Source organism: Bos indicus, chromosome 1 (assembly GCF_029378745.1).
Source record: "Bos indicus isolate NIAB-ARS_2022 breed Sahiwal x Tharparkar chromosome 1, NIAB-ARS_B.indTharparkar_mat_pri_1.0, whole genome shotgun sequence".
NCBI classification, from domain to species: Eukaryota; Metazoa; Chordata; class Mammalia; order Artiodactyla; family Bovidae; genus Bos; species Bos indicus.
Genome location: NC_091760.1, coordinates 138,966,016 through 138,983,221, shown reverse-complemented (window position 1 = coordinate 138,983,221; position 17,206 = coordinate 138,966,016). Strand labels below are relative to the sequence as shown.

Here is a 17,206-nt window from a genome sequence, read left to right as displayed (position 1 = left end):
TGGCATTGAAATACATATAATATCATATATGGAACGAGTCGCCAGTCCAGGTTCGATGCACGATACTGGATGCTTGGGGCTGGTGCACTGGGACGACCCTGAGGGATGGTATGGGGAGGGAGGAGGGAGGAGGGTTCAGGATGGGGAACACGTGTATGCCTGTGGCGGATTCATTTCGATGTTTGGCAAAACCAATACAATATTGTAAAGTTTAAAAATAAAATAAAATTAAAAAATAAATAAATAAATAAAACAAGTGCTGGGAACCACTACGAAGGTGAGATGGTGACAGCGGGAGCAAGTAACCCAAGAGCCCAGGACCCATCAGAAACTCTTAGTTACCACAAGCCTGGCATCGTGCTTTGGAACTTATTTGTTCTCATTTGGTGGTCATTAGTGTGTACGTGTGTGTGCGCTCACTCAGTCGGGTCTGACTCTATGACCTCATCGACTATAGCCCAGCAAGTTCCTCTGTCCATGGGATTTTCTAGGCAAGAATAATGGAGTGGGTTGCCATTTCTTTCTCCACATTAGTATGTGCCAACCCACAAAAGATGAAGAATTTGTAACCCAGGCCGCAGCTAGTGTCCAGGCTTGGTCTGCTCCTGTCAAATTCGCTGCCTATCACAGGCTTTTCTGAGCCGGTGGGTGTTTGTGTTTCAACAGCACCTTATTTCCTGAACTCAAGCTTCTCCTTGTCAAATGTAGATATTTAATACAAAGAGCTTACTATTTGAGGCTTTCCAAGTGCTTTATGAATAAAGCTCATTCTGTCTGACTGACTGAAATAACCTTTCAGTGGAGAAATAGAAGAAGCATTGCTTCATTTCTCCTCCACTTTTCAAATCTCATTGAAGAGGGGTTAGTTATGCCTCCAACATTCCATTTCTTTAATAAAAGGTTATTATCAGGCAGCACTTCTGAAGGAACTGCTGATTGAAACCAACATTTCAATTTCAAAACAACAAATAAAAGCTTGTGTGTAAGGAAGGCTTGGTGACTGGCAAATGAGGACTCCTTCCCCACTGAGCAGCCTTTCCAAATATACATGTAGGTTTAAGAGATCCTTTAAAGAGCCAGCCAGGCTTCTTCCTGCTCAGCTGCCTTGAGGTCTGCCATCAATTGATTGTGCTTGTCTTGAGAGTCTGTGAGGTGGAAGGTGTGAGGGAGAAGCCTCACACCCTAGCCAGGGAGATTGGACACCTGGGTGTGACTCAAAAGGCAGGGATGAATGCCAAGTGTTGCCCAAGTGGGGCCAACACCCAGGAAGTTCAGAAGAGCAGCTCATCTCCTCTGCAGGTATGGAGAGGCCCTTGCAATGCCCAGATGGTGCCTCCTCCCTCAAGTGGGCCTGTTACATCTGTTGCCTGCACCAGGAATGACTTTCCCTTCTCTGTGAAGGCACGGTTCAGCCTCATAGCTGTAACCCACATGTCAGCCAGCTTGTCCTGCCCCTTGAGGGCCTCGGAAGTTCTGGCTCAAGTCCTCAGCCCATGTGGTAGTTCACACTCTTCCCGAGATAACCACAAGTCTTTGGTATCCTGAATATCTTCTCTGTTGCCTCCATTCTGTGCCATGTTGGCTTAGACTGAAAATCTAGGTTCCTTATTCATTTCCCTTCACATCCTTACTCACCAAATCATCTATGAAGGCATTGGACCTTTGCTGACTATTTGGAGGCTAGTGGTAAAGGCTTCATGTCACAAGGACTTAACGCAACTTCAAATATTCATTAGGCATCCCTGTTGTTAAAAATGTTTTTTCACTTCCTGTAGCAGGTAGACTCACTGGAAAGCAGTGAGATAACTTTCCTGCTCTGAGATGATTTTCCTGCAGAAAGCTTTCCTGCCAGGGGGTAGGTGTGGCAGCTCCCTGGATCCACACATGTAGGGGAGGGCAGGAAGCTGGGCAGAGGGTTAAGCCAGGATACCACTCAGGTATACCACTCAGCAAGGCCTTACCTGGGAATGGAGTATGCTCAAGCTGGGGTGGCCCTGCCTGCAACGTTGTTGGTGGGTGGAAGGGATGCTCCCCACCACTGAGGAATCATACTTCACTCCTGACAAGGGATCCTGAGGTACAGACCAGTGACCACCGCACGCCTTAGGCATCTCCAATTCCACATTCCTCCCCATTTTCTGGCATCTGTTGCTTTCCTCCCTTTCTCGGGAGCAAAAAACATTCTCAGGCCAGGGCTGAGGCCTTTCCTTTGGCTCTTGGGCTTCTGCTTACTTCTGTGTCCCCAGGATCTTATCTTACCCCCAGAAATCTTCTGTACCTGTTTTTTTTTCCGACACTTGTGTGTGTACCTACTGAAGTTTCCGTCTGTCCTGTTTCAGTAACAGTGGGTGACATCAGAGGTAAATTGCTGAAATGAACAGAAAGTGGTTTTTAGAATCTGAACAATCTGAGTTCACAACTTGGCTCCACTTCTTACTCTGTGGTCTCAGATGAGTCCCTTTGCCTCCAGCCTCAGTTTCTGCACCTGTGAAATGGGGGCATCATTAGCATGGGTATCAACAGCACTCTGCTTAGTACTCAGCAGACAACCAGCAAAGGCTAGGAGCCTCCCTGCTCACACCTCTTTCCGGACCTTCCAGTTGCCCTGACTTATGAGCTGGTTTTTAATTGACTATGAAAACACTTGTTCTTTTAAGTTTTTCACAAATTTTTTTCACAGATTTGAAATCCTGCTTCCAAGCAAATGATCCTAAAGAGGCCCTTTAGCTATTGTCAACTGCAGAACATATGTCCATGGTTGCGGGGCAGGAGGCACAAATTCAAGGACTTCTGGGGCCATGTTCGTGTTCATGAACCAAGGCTTTTACCGTCTTCCTGGTGTCTCCTGGGTACTCTGTTTAAGTTTTTTTCTTCTTTGCGCCATAAATCAAATATGTTCCATGTCTTTGATTCCCATTAAGACCATGCCTGAATTATAGTAAACTTATATTTCTCCTAGCTGGAGGCAATAGGCATTATTTTGAAACAATTAAGCATGTTTGTGATAAAATTCAGTGAATTAACACAGCCGTTCCTATATTATTTTGAAATATCTACAGTTTGTTCATTGCTAAAGATCCTAAGCACCACCAAAAACCACTGGTTAAGGAGAAAGTCTTATATTTATTGCTGTATTTGTTGAGTTTTGATATTCATCACTTTTTTTCATTCAAAAGACCCCATTTATTTCAATTGGCTAGATATCAGTTTAAAACATTTGAATAGACAATGAGTTACTAATTAGACTCTTGAATGCCTTCAAAACTCTGTACATTTATGTAATCAAATTCTTAAAAAAAAAAAAAAAGTTTTTTTTTCCCAGTTTTATTTAATTAGAATTGACCTACATTGTTGTTGTCATTGTTTAGTCACTAAGTCATGTCCTACTCTTTGCAACCCCATGGACTGTGGCCTGCCAGGCTCCTCTATCCATGGGATTTTCCAGCCAGAATTACTGGAGTGGGTTGCTATTTCCTTCTCCAGGGGATCTTCCTGACCCAGGGATCAAACTTGTGTCTCCTGCATTGGCAGGCAGATTCTTTACCCCTAAGCCACCAGGGAAGCTCCGTAATTGACCTACATACAGCACTGTATAAATTTAAGGTGTACAGAATAATGATTTGACTTACATATATCATGAAATGATGACTATAATATGTTTAGTGAACATCTATCATTTCTTACAGATACAAAAAAGAAAAAGAAATTTTCTTTCCCTGAGATGAGAATTCTTAACAACTTTCATAACAACATACAGTAGTGTTAATTATATTTCTCATGTTGTACATTACATCCCAGGACTTGTTTATCTTATAACCGGTAGTTTGTACCTTTTGACTGCCTTCATCCAGTTCCTTCTTCCCCCATCTTGGATAATCACAAATCTGAACTCTTTTTCTATGAGTTTGTTGAAGTATAATTGACCTGTAACACTCTGTTAGCTCCAGATGCACAGCACAGTGATTTGATATTTCTATACATTACAATATGATCACAGTGATAAGTCTAGTTACCATCTGTCACCAAAGTTATTACATAGTTACTGACTGTAACTATAGTTACAGTTATCCCTGTGGTTCACTTCTCTTGTAACTGAAAGTTTGTACCTCTTAACCTCCCTCACCTATTTCACTCATTCCCCCTCCCCGCTCCCACCTGGCAGCCACCTGCTTATTCTCTGTATCCATAAGTCTGTTTATATTTTGTTACATTTCTTCACTTGTTTTGTTTTTTAGATTCTACATATGAGTGAAATTACATGTTATTTGTCTTTCTTCATCTGATTTATTTCACTTTGCATAATATCCTCAAGGACATTCTATCCATGTTGCAAATGACAAGATTTCCTTCTTTTCTATGGCTGAGTAATGTTTCATTTTATATATATATATATATATGGAAAATATGTATAATATATGTATGTTTATATATAAACATACATATATATGTTTATATATAATATATATATGTGTTTATATATATATGTGTGTGTGTATAAGCATCTTTATCCATTCATCTATCCACTGACCCTTAGGTTGCTTTCATATCTTGATTTGTAACTAATGCTGCAATAAACATAGATGCATATATCTTTTAGAATTAGTGTTTTGTTTTCTTCAGGTAAATACCGAGTAGTAAAACTTCTAGATCCTATGGCAGTTCTATTTTCAGTTTTATGAGGAACCTCAGACTGCTATTGATAGTTGTAGTCCCATCAACACTGTACGAGGGATCCCTTTTCTCCACATCCTCACCAACACTTGTTATTTCTTTTGGTGATAGCCATTTTGAGTGTGAGGTGATGTCTCATTGTGGTTTTGAATTGCATTTTCCCTGATGGTTAGTGATGTTGAGCATTTTTTTCATGTGTCTGTTGGCCATCTGTATGTCTTCTTTAGAAAAATGTCTATTCAGATTCTCTGCCCATATCTGAATCAGGTTGTTTGTTTTTTGATATTTAGTTGTATGAGTTCTTTGTATATTTTGGATATTAACCTCTTAATAATATTGTTAATCACCAGGCCCTAGTGGCTCTGATAGTAAAGAACCTGCCTGAAATGCAGGAGACCTGGGTTTGATCCCTGGGCTGAGAAGATCCCTTGGAGAAGGGAATGGCTACACACTCCAGTATTCTTGCCTGGAGAATTCCATGAACATAGGAGACTAAAAGACTACAGTCCATGGGGTCACATAGAGTTAGACAAGACTGAGTGACTGACACTTTCACTTTGGGCTCCCCTGGTGGCTCAGATGGTAAAGAATCTGCCTGTACTATGGGAGACCTGGGTTCAGTCCTTGGGTCAGGAAGATCTCCTGAAAGGAATGCCTACCCACTCAAGTATCCTTGCCTGAAAAATTCCATGGACAGAAGAACCTGGTGGCCTTCAGTTCATGGGGTCACAAATAGTTGGACATGACTGACCAACTAACACTTTCACTTTCAACCTTATTGTATATGTGATTTGCAAATATCTTCTCTCCATTCAGTAGATGTCTTTTCATTTTGTAGGTAGTTTCCTTCACTGTGCAAAAGCTTTTTGGTTTGGGGTTATCCCATTTGACTATTTTTGCTTTTGTTTCTCTTGCCTGAGGACACAAATCCAAAAAACAATTGCTAAGATCAGTGTTAAAGAAAAACTGAGTTTTATGATTTCAGGTCTCACATTTAAGTCTTTAATCCATTTGAAGTTTATTTTTTTATATAGTATGAGAATGCAGTTCAGTTTGATTCTTTTAAATTTAGCTACTGCATTTTCCAAACACTGTTTACTGAAGAGGATGTCTTTTCTCCATTCTGTATTCTTGCCATGTTTGTTGTAGATTAATTGACCACCTAAGTATAGGTTCTGGGCTCTCTATTCTACTTCATTGATCAATGTGTTTGTTTTCATGCCAATACCATACTGTTTTGATTACTGAAACTTTGTAGTGTAGTTTGAAATCAGAGAGTATGATACCTGTAGCTTTGTCCTTTTTTTCTAAAGATAGTTTTGCCTATTTGGGATCTTTTGTGTTTCCATACACATTGTTTATATTATTTGTTTTAGTTCTATGAAAAATGCCATTGGAATGCAATAGGAATCGCATTGAATCTGTAAATTGCCTTGGGTAGTGTATTTTAATATTAATTCTTCTAATCTATAAGTACAGTTATATTTTCAGCTCATCAACCAGGTCTCTCCACAGACTAATCATGCTGGACATAGGAATAGATTTTCTCAAGCACATCAGAGACTTCTCAGCTTCTGTTTTGCTGTTCTGATTTGCCATGGCTTTGGAGCCCTGCTCAGTTACAGACCCAGCATGGATGACAGCACAAGCAGGAAGCTGAGCTCATGTATTCCTGTCTTACTCTTGTCAAACTGTGCATTCTCATCAATATCAGGGCAGAAATGAAACCAACAAAAGAGATTTTAGAAAAGACAGGGTGCCTCTGCCTTTGCATCATCTCACAAGAGGAGGGAGGAAAGGATTATTTTCTAATATATCTTCAACAGCAGTGTTCCAATCCCAGGAAATTATGATGTACATCACAGAGAAAAGCAGAGAACCAGTTGAGATTGGAGGAGAGCGGGGCAGGTGAGAGAAGGCAGCTTACAGAGGCATAGGTTGCTGCCCAGGCACAGGGCTCTGTCTCCCTTGTCTCTTGTTCAAGTCATTGGTCTTGGACAATTTTTCATTAGGCCACGGTTGTCCCCTGCTGCTGCAGTGCTGCCAGACTCTCTGGCACTCCACCAGGCCCTTGATCCAGGAGCCTCAGGACAACTTGTAATCATGCACCAGATTTCCACAAGTCTCCCCAACTCTGAGATCAGAGGACTTCTTACCACGGAAATTAAAACCTTCTCTACTTATCTTCTAATCCTCCAACTCCTACTTTGGAGCCAAATTCCAGTCCCGGTTTATATCAAATTCTAAGAAATATGGACCCAGCCCTCAATAAGCAGTGTTAGTCCTTATTGCCTTCAGGAGCCCCTGCTATTTGCAGAGAATGGTGGAGTGAAGAGTGAAATGAGACACAGTCTTTGTCTTTGAGAGACTGAAATTTTACTTAAAAATTTATTCTCTAATTCTCTGTTAAAGGGATCTGAAAATCAGACTACCAGTTGACACATATGCATAGCATGTTGTGCTGATCAGAGATTACCTCTAATTCCTGAGAGAAGTTTATTTAATTCATTTTTACATTAAATGAAATATGTAATAAACCTAATAATATATATAGAAAATGAAGATCAGAGAGAAGTGAGGGGTAGTCAAAGTGTGACTGTTGTTGCTATGGCAGAGTGTGAAGTGTGGTCCTGAGCTTCTAGGAAACCAAGTCAAAACAGAGAGACATGATATAGTTACTAGTTCTCATTAGCAAGAATGTGACTGTTACTTATTCCTCAGGGGAAACAGAGCTTTTGTGTTTAGTTTCATATAGAGCATATGGAGGGATGTCACATCCTCAACAATCTTTATGCAGGAAATGCAGATGGGAAGTTCATAGAGGTGGCTTCTTTTGGTGATGGTCTATGATGAACTAGACCACATAGTCTTCTAGGGGGTTTAACTCTATTTAAAAGTAAGACTAGAAGTACTTAGAGAATATTTACTATCTGTTGATTTAATTAGAATTAAATGTTTCCTTCTTACATTTTTTTTTTTAATTAAAAATACGTGACCCTTGAAGAAGAGTTAAGAGCAAAACTGAAGACAGATTTTGATTTGAAGTCTCTGAGGAATAAATGACAGGGATGCCCTTGGCTGATTTGATGAGTGTGTTTCCCTACTGCCATGCATTAATTAACTGTGTTTGACTTTCTATTTTTATGGTCAACTAATAAAGAAGTGTTGAAGTACAATTACTAGTTTAGATGTTCTAAGAAAAGCAGGCCACCCAACAGTAACGCAACGTGGAGCCTCTTCAGACTTCAGGAAGGGATTCTGCTGGGTTGGTTTGCCCGTGTTCAGGCCTTTTCCATATAAGCCTTATTATATTATGTATCTGTAATAGCCAAGAAAGTCTTAACATATTAAAGCGTGGAGTGTTTCTTAACACAGAACTGTCTAAAGGTCTCTCAAGTATTTGTGGAGTGTGATCAACTTTACTTTTTGGCATGTGAACAGTATGAATGAAGAAATCTGATGGCTAAATGCAGGGGTGCAGAGGACAAGATAGAGTGAGCACAACAAATTTCCACCTCCTTCCCTAGGACATGGCAGGTACCCTTCTGCAGCATGACTTGTCCAGTCTGGTCCAGCTTTTTCTCCTCCTTGTATGGCACATATTTTGCTGGTGGTCTTTGGCATGTCCCACTCTATTCTGAACTGAGATGACCTATTCTTTGCATCAGAACCCTTTAACAATTTGTAAAACTTAATTATATTAGCTCCTAATGATTGGTAAGATTCAACTTAAGTTCAGTCACTATTGTCTAGTTTTTGTAATTCATACTTCTTCTATGCATTCTGTAAAATGCTAGGTGCTACTTAATTCCTCCAGAATGCTTTTTGCTGTTTGCTTGGCCTGTAGCTTTCTGGAATATTAGGACCCTTGGTCTCTGTGAATATTTTACCTGCCATGGAATTGGGAAAAACATTTAAAATTCACTGGTATATACATTCTTTCCTAATTGAATTTTTTTGGGGAAACCAAAGCAACACAAAGTTAGTCTCTGAAATTGCTACTTGGATTACTTTAAAAATTCATAAGAGAGTCATTTCCTAGTTGAGATACAGGCTAACATTGATCTCCTGCAATCAGAAGCATGGACACCATGATGCTTATTATGAGACCCCATCAAACAAGAAAGGAAGACCAGGAAAGAGTCCTCATTAAACACAGCTTCCAGACAATGAGGTTTCAATACCTCTCAAATCATACCAAGATTCTTCATAGACTAGGTTATTTGGGTATAAGACAAGTGCTCTGTAATTTGTGCGTGTGTTTGTATGACACAATTTTCTGCCTAAGTGGAAGGTGGTGAGTAAATTAACTTAGAAGGTTTTTGCCAGACAGCCTAAACAGCATTATAAAAAAAACACCCCTCATGTTGAGAAATGTGAGGGTGAAATGGTGTGTTTTGAAAGGCAGATATGATTATTGCATTTGTAAGACTTCCTTATTGCATTTGTCCATGGAAAAAAGATAGATGATTTAAACAGGATGCTTTGATTCCTTGGCACAAAGATTAGGTATTCAATGAGTACAAAAGGATGAGTGAGTGGATGAATGAATGAAATATGGGGACATAAATAAATGAGTTTCTTCCTTCTGGTGTCCCCAAGTCTCTGAAAGATCACTCACTCATCTATAATAATCCCTTGGGTGGACTGTGATTAAACTTAAGGAAAATGGGCTTTAAGGTCAGTTTTCAGACAATCAGAGGTCTCTTTTCTCTGGATAGCATGTAGGGCTGCAGTAAGGAGCAGGGCTTTCATGTGAGGCTTGATGCAAGGTGTTCATAGGAGACAGTGAGGCCTCAAAGATGACTTCTCAGGACTAGAAGGGGGGAAATTTCATAGACAAATTCACTGATGAACATCTTGCTATTACATTCTACACACTGTATTGTTTTTTATCTCTTGCATCTCATTGTTTTTAATTTTTAACTTTTACTTTGTATATGACACACATTCTTTCAAACTTCAAAGCAAAAAGCAATGTCAGAGGCTCTGGCATATTTGTACCTTTAGAGTGTCAACTACAGCAGGATGTTTCTTGGCTGCTTCGGCACATCAGTAGAAGGAAGTACAGTCTATATCTGTGCAGGAAAAAAATGACGAATACAGAAAATACAGGAGTTGTGTAACAACATAATGGGGCATCTCAAGCAGTTTGTATCTTCCAAACTGTGCTTGAAAATGATGTTTCATTTCTTTAAGCTGCTCTTGTCAGCACCCCTGACGGAATGTCTGTAAATACTGACAGCCCAGCCGTTGCATCCAACTCCACAACCTGAGGACCACAGAGCTTCTTCCTACACCAAGGTCGGAGGGAAGGAAATACCACTAGCCCTGTTAACTATTTTCCTCCTTCCACAAATTCTGCTGTGTACAGTGGAGTTCTGGGGATTCCTCAAGCTCTGTGTTTACATGTGTTGGGAACTGTGTCAGCCCTGGAAATTTGGCTGGAACTTCAAGATCAACTCTGTGACTTACCTGCTCTGTAGTTTTGAGTGACTTGCTGAGTTTTCTGAGCCTCCATTTCCTGCTTCATAAAATGAGAAAGATAATGTTGCCTACTCTCATTTGTTTCTTATGACGTTTGACCTAAATTTGATCAAGCACATAGAAGCCCAGTGTTGCGCTCCAAGTTGTTGGCTGAATAGTGATGAGTAAATCCTGTTTAGGAGCATGCATGCAAAAACAGAAGTATTAAAGAAGGTGCTAAGGTGGCAGATGTTTGTCACTTAGAAGGAACACTGGAGACCAGCATGAAGAGTACAGTTCTTGCAAACGTTTGGTGCATATAAATCAGTAAGGTCCAGGGACAGATGTACTGGAGAGGAGGAGGACGCAGCAACAGTTGTAAACCACTGGCCAATTCAATGGATGCCCACAAAGACCAGAGAGGCTTTAAACTTACTTTTTATTTTAAAGGACTGGCTGGTTAATCTTAGGAAAATACTAACCTGTCATAATATTATAACCAGGTCTCTGTCACCCAAGGAGTTATGAGTTTTGCCTGTAAAATTGTAATCACCTGAGAAAAGGCTCCTAAAGCCTAAAATTGAGTGGGGAGAGAGGGAGTCAGACGGGGCTTTGTGATTGCCCTGAGAAGGAGACCTGGGTATAAACTCTGACTTTTTGCCTTCAAACAGCTCTATGACCTTGAGCCACAGCTTCGCCTCTTTGAGATTTAACCTCATCATCTGTGAATGTGGATAACAATGCCTGTTATTACCTGAGGTAATTAGGTCCAGGACCTGGGACTCAGGAGAAGGGTTAATTGCAGTCATGTCTGTGACCAGCATCTGGGTCTCCTCCCCAACCCCACGTCAGCAGCACTGCCTGCCACACTGATGCCTGTGTCCAGCCACTGTGTCTAATACTAGATGCTGACCAGAATGGACTGTGTGGGCATGTGCCATCTCCAGACTGTGAAAACTGAAATGGTTTTCATGCCATCAAGACAATGTAGCATCTCTGTAACTTGTTGACATTTAGTCTGGACGACATGCAGTATAGCTTTGAGCTCACTCTGCAGATGACAGGAATGTCCTCTAAGCCTCAGCCTGTGGACAGAGCAGACCTAGAATCCAGGGATCCTGAGGACTGATCCAGGCGACTTCCGGGTAGTGTGGGATCCGGGCAGGTATGGGCTGCAGGGATCCTTCCTCTGAAGAATCTGCTCATAGCCTGCCACTGTCTCTCTAGAAGACACTGAATATTTTTCAAATGAATGTTCAGCCAACTCAGCCTATAACTGTAGCTTCTACATCTGTAACAAGCACCATAAACTCTAGTTGATCCCTTCCAACCTCGACTAGGGGCAAAGGTGATTCAGCCAATAGTCTCAGGACCCCTATGGTGCTCACGCGTGCCTGTTCCAAGATGGTTCAAATAGGAAGACAAAAAATGAGAGGCAGGAGAAATAGACAAGATTCAGGAGCTATTTCCAGTCCTCACTGTTGTAGACAAAGCAACACACCTGACATCCTTCACACAGTGTTTCCGTGTGTGCAATCTTGCTGTATTCAAGCAGCACGAACAAAAGGTTCTTGGGAACTTGCCTGAGCAAGACTCGTGCAGCACACGACTGCCTTCTGCAAAAACAGGAGCGTTTGTTCCGGTTAGAGTGTTGCCTCCTGGGTTGGCATCTGAACAAGCAGTACTTTAGCATTATGAGTTTCCTAAAAGTAAATGAATTACTGGGAATTTTCCCACTCATTTAAAAGTATTTCAAATCAAGGTGCATTTACTTTTCAGTCCACTGTATAGGGAAATAAATGTCAACTGCAACCCCAGCATTGCTGGCATTTATTCTGCTAACAACATAGAATTCTCTTCATCTAACCGCATGAACAGAGGAGCCTGGCTGGCTACAGTCCTTGGGGCCATAAAGAGTTGGACATGACTTGGCAACTAAAACAGCAAACCACGCCTGGTGTCCTGGTTGTGGCTCTCCAGATTTCTCTCTGGAAATCCCTCTCATTGCTTTAATTTCTCGCTGAAGAAATGGTGAAAAAGTGTGTATGGTGTGGTGTGTGGGTGTATGTCATGAGTGTGTAAACCTGCTTGTGAGTGTGTGTACACTGAGGAAGTTGTAGAATTCTGTAATTACCACCTCACAGCCTATTCATTCCCATTTCCTGTTAGAACGTGGGTAGCAGTGGATGGAGGTGGAAGATCACAGAACAACTTTTTCTTGTGCTCATGTCTGATGCCTTGGTAAGGGCCAGGTAGCTTGACCTACAGCTGATTTAATATCAAATCACACAACAGATCACCTAAGGACATCTTCTGTGTTCAGAGAACACATCTTGGGAAGGACCCCTGCCCAGCCTCTCCACCAGCTTGTCCATAAGCAGGGCCTGTTGGGAGAAGGCACACACCAGTTGTTCTAGTGGAGGGAGTGTAATACTGAGTTGTTAACCATGTATTAGGGAGCCAAGAAGACAGAGGGGATACTGGAATATCTCAGAGTAGCAAGTGCAGGAAATGGTTGGCACCAAGGTCAGAAGAGTAGGAGGGAGAGATTGGGATATGAAAACTCAGAAGCCTGGAGGAGGGGCCCTGGGCACAGAGACTCAGACATTCAGGAGGGGACTGCTGGGTCACTCATGCTAATGGCTCTGAGCTTGCAGAGGGGCCCCGTAGTGTGGTACCCAGGTTGCAGATAAAGAGGATGCCAGCTTCTTGCGCTGGGGTCTCTGAGGGTTTACAGGAAAGTTGGACAGGTCGGAGAAACCAGAAGTGAATTCACCAGCTGCTGGTGGGGAGTGGGTCAGCCAGACATTCACAGGAATGGGAGGGAAGTTCTCCCGCTCATCTGGCTCCCTCTGGCACCCCCTTCTGGTGTAGCGAGCCTAGTAGAAAGCTGCTGACAAAGGGAAAATATGGTCAGCAGAGACATGGGCTCAGCATCCCAAAGCAAGTAGGGAAGAGTGGGTTTGAAACAGAGGTAATAGTTTTGGAACTGGTGCAGCCTGCCAGCACACCCATGACAAAGGTGTCCTTGGAACAGACCAGGGTTATGCACTTCTTGTTCCTCCATGAAACCTGAGCAGTTCCTTCAGCATCCTTGGTGGAAAAGAGTCTTGATATTCAATGGTCCTGAAACAAGCCTTTATCTAAGCTCCCATTTCATATTTCGTTTAAATCATCCATATAAATGCATAAAGATCTGTATGGCTTTTGATGTGTTTATATGTAAAGATAACTCTCAAAGAGTTGTCTGTTTTCTTTTGTACACCAGGTAGATAATCGTTTGTTATAAACATAGAGTTTATCCATCCTAATTTCTTGAAAAAGGAAAGAAACATTATGCCTCTCTGATTTTCTATTCAAAACTTTTTAATGCAAATGAAATCATGAATCAAGCATAAAAACAACCTAATTGCTAACCATCATATATTTTAACGATCTTTAATTAGAGCAAAATTTAAAGTGAATACAAGCATATTAGAAGTTTTTCTCATGGATCCTTAATTTGTGTCTATTACTCAGAAAGCTGACCCTGAGTATCCACCAGGCTTTAGAAGAATATACCATTCACTCACACAGAACCTATTTCTTAGATGCAAATACTTTTCTGAGTATAAACAAACACAGAGGATACATTGAACAGCTTCCTCAGGTGACAAAGTTCTTAAGACCTGTGCTTGTTCGAGTCTTGTCCTCTTGATTATGTTTTGAAAAGGAGAGCAAGCTTTAGCTAGTTCCCCTAAGGCTTCAAACCAGAGCTCTTGTCTGTATAGTGTGTGTGTGTGTGTGTGTGTGTGTGTGTGTGTTCTCAGGTATCATCTGGGCTCCCTATCCTTGAGCAGAAGCTGAGAGAGGTAACAGCTAGCCCTCCAGCATCACGCATTGTCTGCTTGGATCAGGGAGGTGAAAAATGTTCCTGTCAACTGCAGCTTGTGAATTTTTGAAGTTAGCATTTAAACTCCTCTTGATTTACAAGGATTGATGGCAAGGAAACAATCACACAGGAAGACTTAAATATAGCAGTATCCTGGTTCCTAAACATAGATTAGCACCCTTAGCTTTGCCAAATTTAACACTTCAGAAAATATCTTGGTGGAATATGGGGAGGTTGCAGAGAAGCTTGCAAGTAGCCCAATCCAGGGGAAGTCGCAGTGCTGTAAGGCCACATGTTAATTCTGGGCCTTCGGGCAGTAGTTCTACTGTGTTCATCTCATCTCATAAGGAAAGGAACAGGCAGGGCCCCTGTCCCTCCAGCTGCAGACTATGGGCAGACTGAACCAAAGGCAGTCTTAAACCCTGGACAGAGTCAGTGACACCAGGGTTTAATTCCTCAAATCAAGGAAATACTGAAGGACTCTGTGTGACAGAAGTTATTACTGACTTCTGGAGATGAAGCAAATAGAATATGATCTGATTTAAAGGTAAGGGTTCCTGTAGGAGTGGGGGAAGTAAGCATAGGTTTCATGCAGCATTTGTCTGGTCCCCTTGCTGCGGTGGGCCCGACTGGAGCTGGTGGATGAAGTAGCAGTGACCGGCTGAGCCTGCCATCTCTTTGTCACCTTGTAACACTTGCAGGGGCATTCCTGACTGCAACAGTAATGCTTACCCACTCCCCACTGATTTCTGGCAGGAGGCTTTGTCAACTAAGTGCTTTTCCTCAAAGTGTGATCCCAGACCAGTCACATAAGTGTCACCTGCAAGCCCACTAGAAATGCAGAACCTCAGGCCTCACCCTAGACGTGCAGAATCAGAATCTGCATCTTAACAAGGATCCTCCCTGAATCCTTTCTGTGCCCAGGAAAATGAGACACATGCCCATACTGCAGATTTATTTCTATGTACTGTATTCCCCATAACAGTCTGCTTCCAAGTTTCATTCCTGTTTTCTCAAGATACATTTGACATACGATGTTGTTAAGGTTAAGGTGTACACTAGGTTAATTAAACTGGTAGGTCATGAGTTCAGTGTGTCTCTAATGTTATTGCGGCCGACATCAGCAAGCCAAAATCTAAATTTGTATATGCCTCAAGGTTATGAAATTGAAACTCAAGGACAGCTGAGCACAAACCACCCATCAGGCTTGAGGCTGAAGCCAATCATCAATCATTTCCTCACTTTGTTTTCACCTTTTCTCTAGAGAGTCTCTCGCTGAGATCCCATCAGTGGAGGGCCCTCACCACTTGTGATTTAACACCACTCCATTCAAATCTATTTTTGCTCAATAAACTCTTAAATTTTTTAATATGCCTCAGTTCATCTTTTAACATGTACAGTGTGATGGTTTGTACATCATGATTTGACACAATTACCACAATAAGATTAGGCTTCCCAGGTGGTGAAGTGGTAAAGAACCTGCCTGCCAGTGCAGGAGATGTAAGAGACACGGGTTCGATCCCTGGGTCAGGAAAATCCCTGGAGCAGGAAATGGCAGTCCTTGCCTGGAGAATCCTATGGACACAGGAGCCTGGCAGGCTACTGTCCATTTGGTCACAAAGAGTCGGACACAACTGAAGTGACTTAGCCCAGCACACCACAATAAAGTTAGTGAGCACATCATCACATCACAGCTACTGTGACATATGGAATACTTCACAGAATTGTATATCGTCCTCAGACAGGGGCCACGCTGACCTCCTCTGTATGGGTCCAGTTTCAGCATCTGTCCTGCCAGAGGGAGAACCTTGCTCCAGCTAAGCCTATTCCCTGTTCTCTTCTAATGCTCTAACTGGAACATGACCTTCACTCTAATTTCCCACATGTCTCTCCTCCCGTAACAAGGTGGGAAGGAAGAAAGGAGGGGCAGGAAGGAGGGAAGAAAGGAAGAAAGATGGAGGGAAAGGAGAGAAGGAGAAGGAAGGAAGGAAGAAAAAAAAGGCAAGAAGGAGGGAAGGCAGAGTGGGAAGGATGTGGGGAGAAAGGAGGGAGATTCAGTTCTCATGGCGCTGTGCATTACTGGAGCTCATGAACTCTGCTTCAAATACACGCATGCAAATGTATCCCATCCATTATTTCATTTTAAATGAAGAAGTGACCTTATGCAGTGTTCAAGACAGCATTCATTGGTGTAAGTTTGGAGCGCAATTTGCCAATGTCTATTGGAGTTCTTAAAAAGAATCTTTGATCTAGCAGTATCAGAATTTATCCCATGGATATAATTGCATAAATGCACAGAAATATATGTCAAAAGTGTCTGTCACAGGACTATTTAATAGCAAAAGGCTAGAAATAGTTGAAAGTATCAATACAAGTTGTTTTGAAAAAATCAGTGCACGTCTCTGCAATGGAATGCTATCCCAGCACAAAAAACGAATTGAGGAAGTTTTGCATGTGCTTCTGTGGTGAGCTCTCTAGATAATGTTGTTAGCTGAGAAAAGAAGGTGCCAGACAATATGCATATCACCCCATCTGTGTGTGATTTTAGTGTGTGTGCACGTGCTAATTCCCTTCAGTCATGTCTGACTCTGTGACCCCATGGACTGTAGCCCGCCAGGCTCCTCTGTGCATGGGATTCTCCAGGCAAGAATACTGGAGTGGGTTGCCATGCCCTCCTCCAGGGAATCTTCTTGACCCAGGGATCAAACCTGCATCTCTTCCATCTCCTGCATTGCAGGTGGATTCTTTACTGCTAAGCCACCAGGGAAACTTGTGTACATTTATAAAACACAATTCATAACTTATTGTATTTATATCCAATGGAATTCTATAGCCATTACAAACACTGCTTTGGCAGAATTTTTAATACTTGGGACATCTTTGTAATGTGATGCTAAGTTTAAAGGGTTTTTTTTTAAGTTTAAAACAAAAGCAGGATGTGTGTCATGATTTTTCTCCCCTTCCTTCCTTGAGCATTTTCCAATGTTATTAAATATTCCAAAAAAATATTTTCCTACTCTTGGATTTTTGTTTTCAGTTTTTCCAACTTGTACATAATTTTCCAACTTGTATGTAACATTTTTTTTTTTTTACCTAATGCTGTTTTTGAATTTCAAAGCCTTTCTGAAGATAAATGTAATTACTGGTTCATAGGGTATAATATTTTGTTATAATTATTGGCTCATAGGATGTGGCCCT

The 17,206-nt window shown here is 41.6% G+C and overlaps 1 protein-coding gene and 1 non-coding gene across 14 annotated transcripts in view; one reads left to right on the top strand and one right to left on the bottom strand.

Moving 5' to 3' along the window:
- Window positions 1-17,206, top strand: part of NEK11 (NIMA related kinase 11) — a 274,120-nt gene that overhangs the window by 236,488 nt on the left and 20,426 nt on the right. The window lies entirely within an intron of this gene.
- Window positions 15,709-15,815, bottom strand: LOC139185298 (U6 spliceosomal RNA). Its single transcript, XR_011568917.1, has one exon. It is a non-coding gene; the product is annotated as a U6 spliceosomal RNA (small nuclear RNA).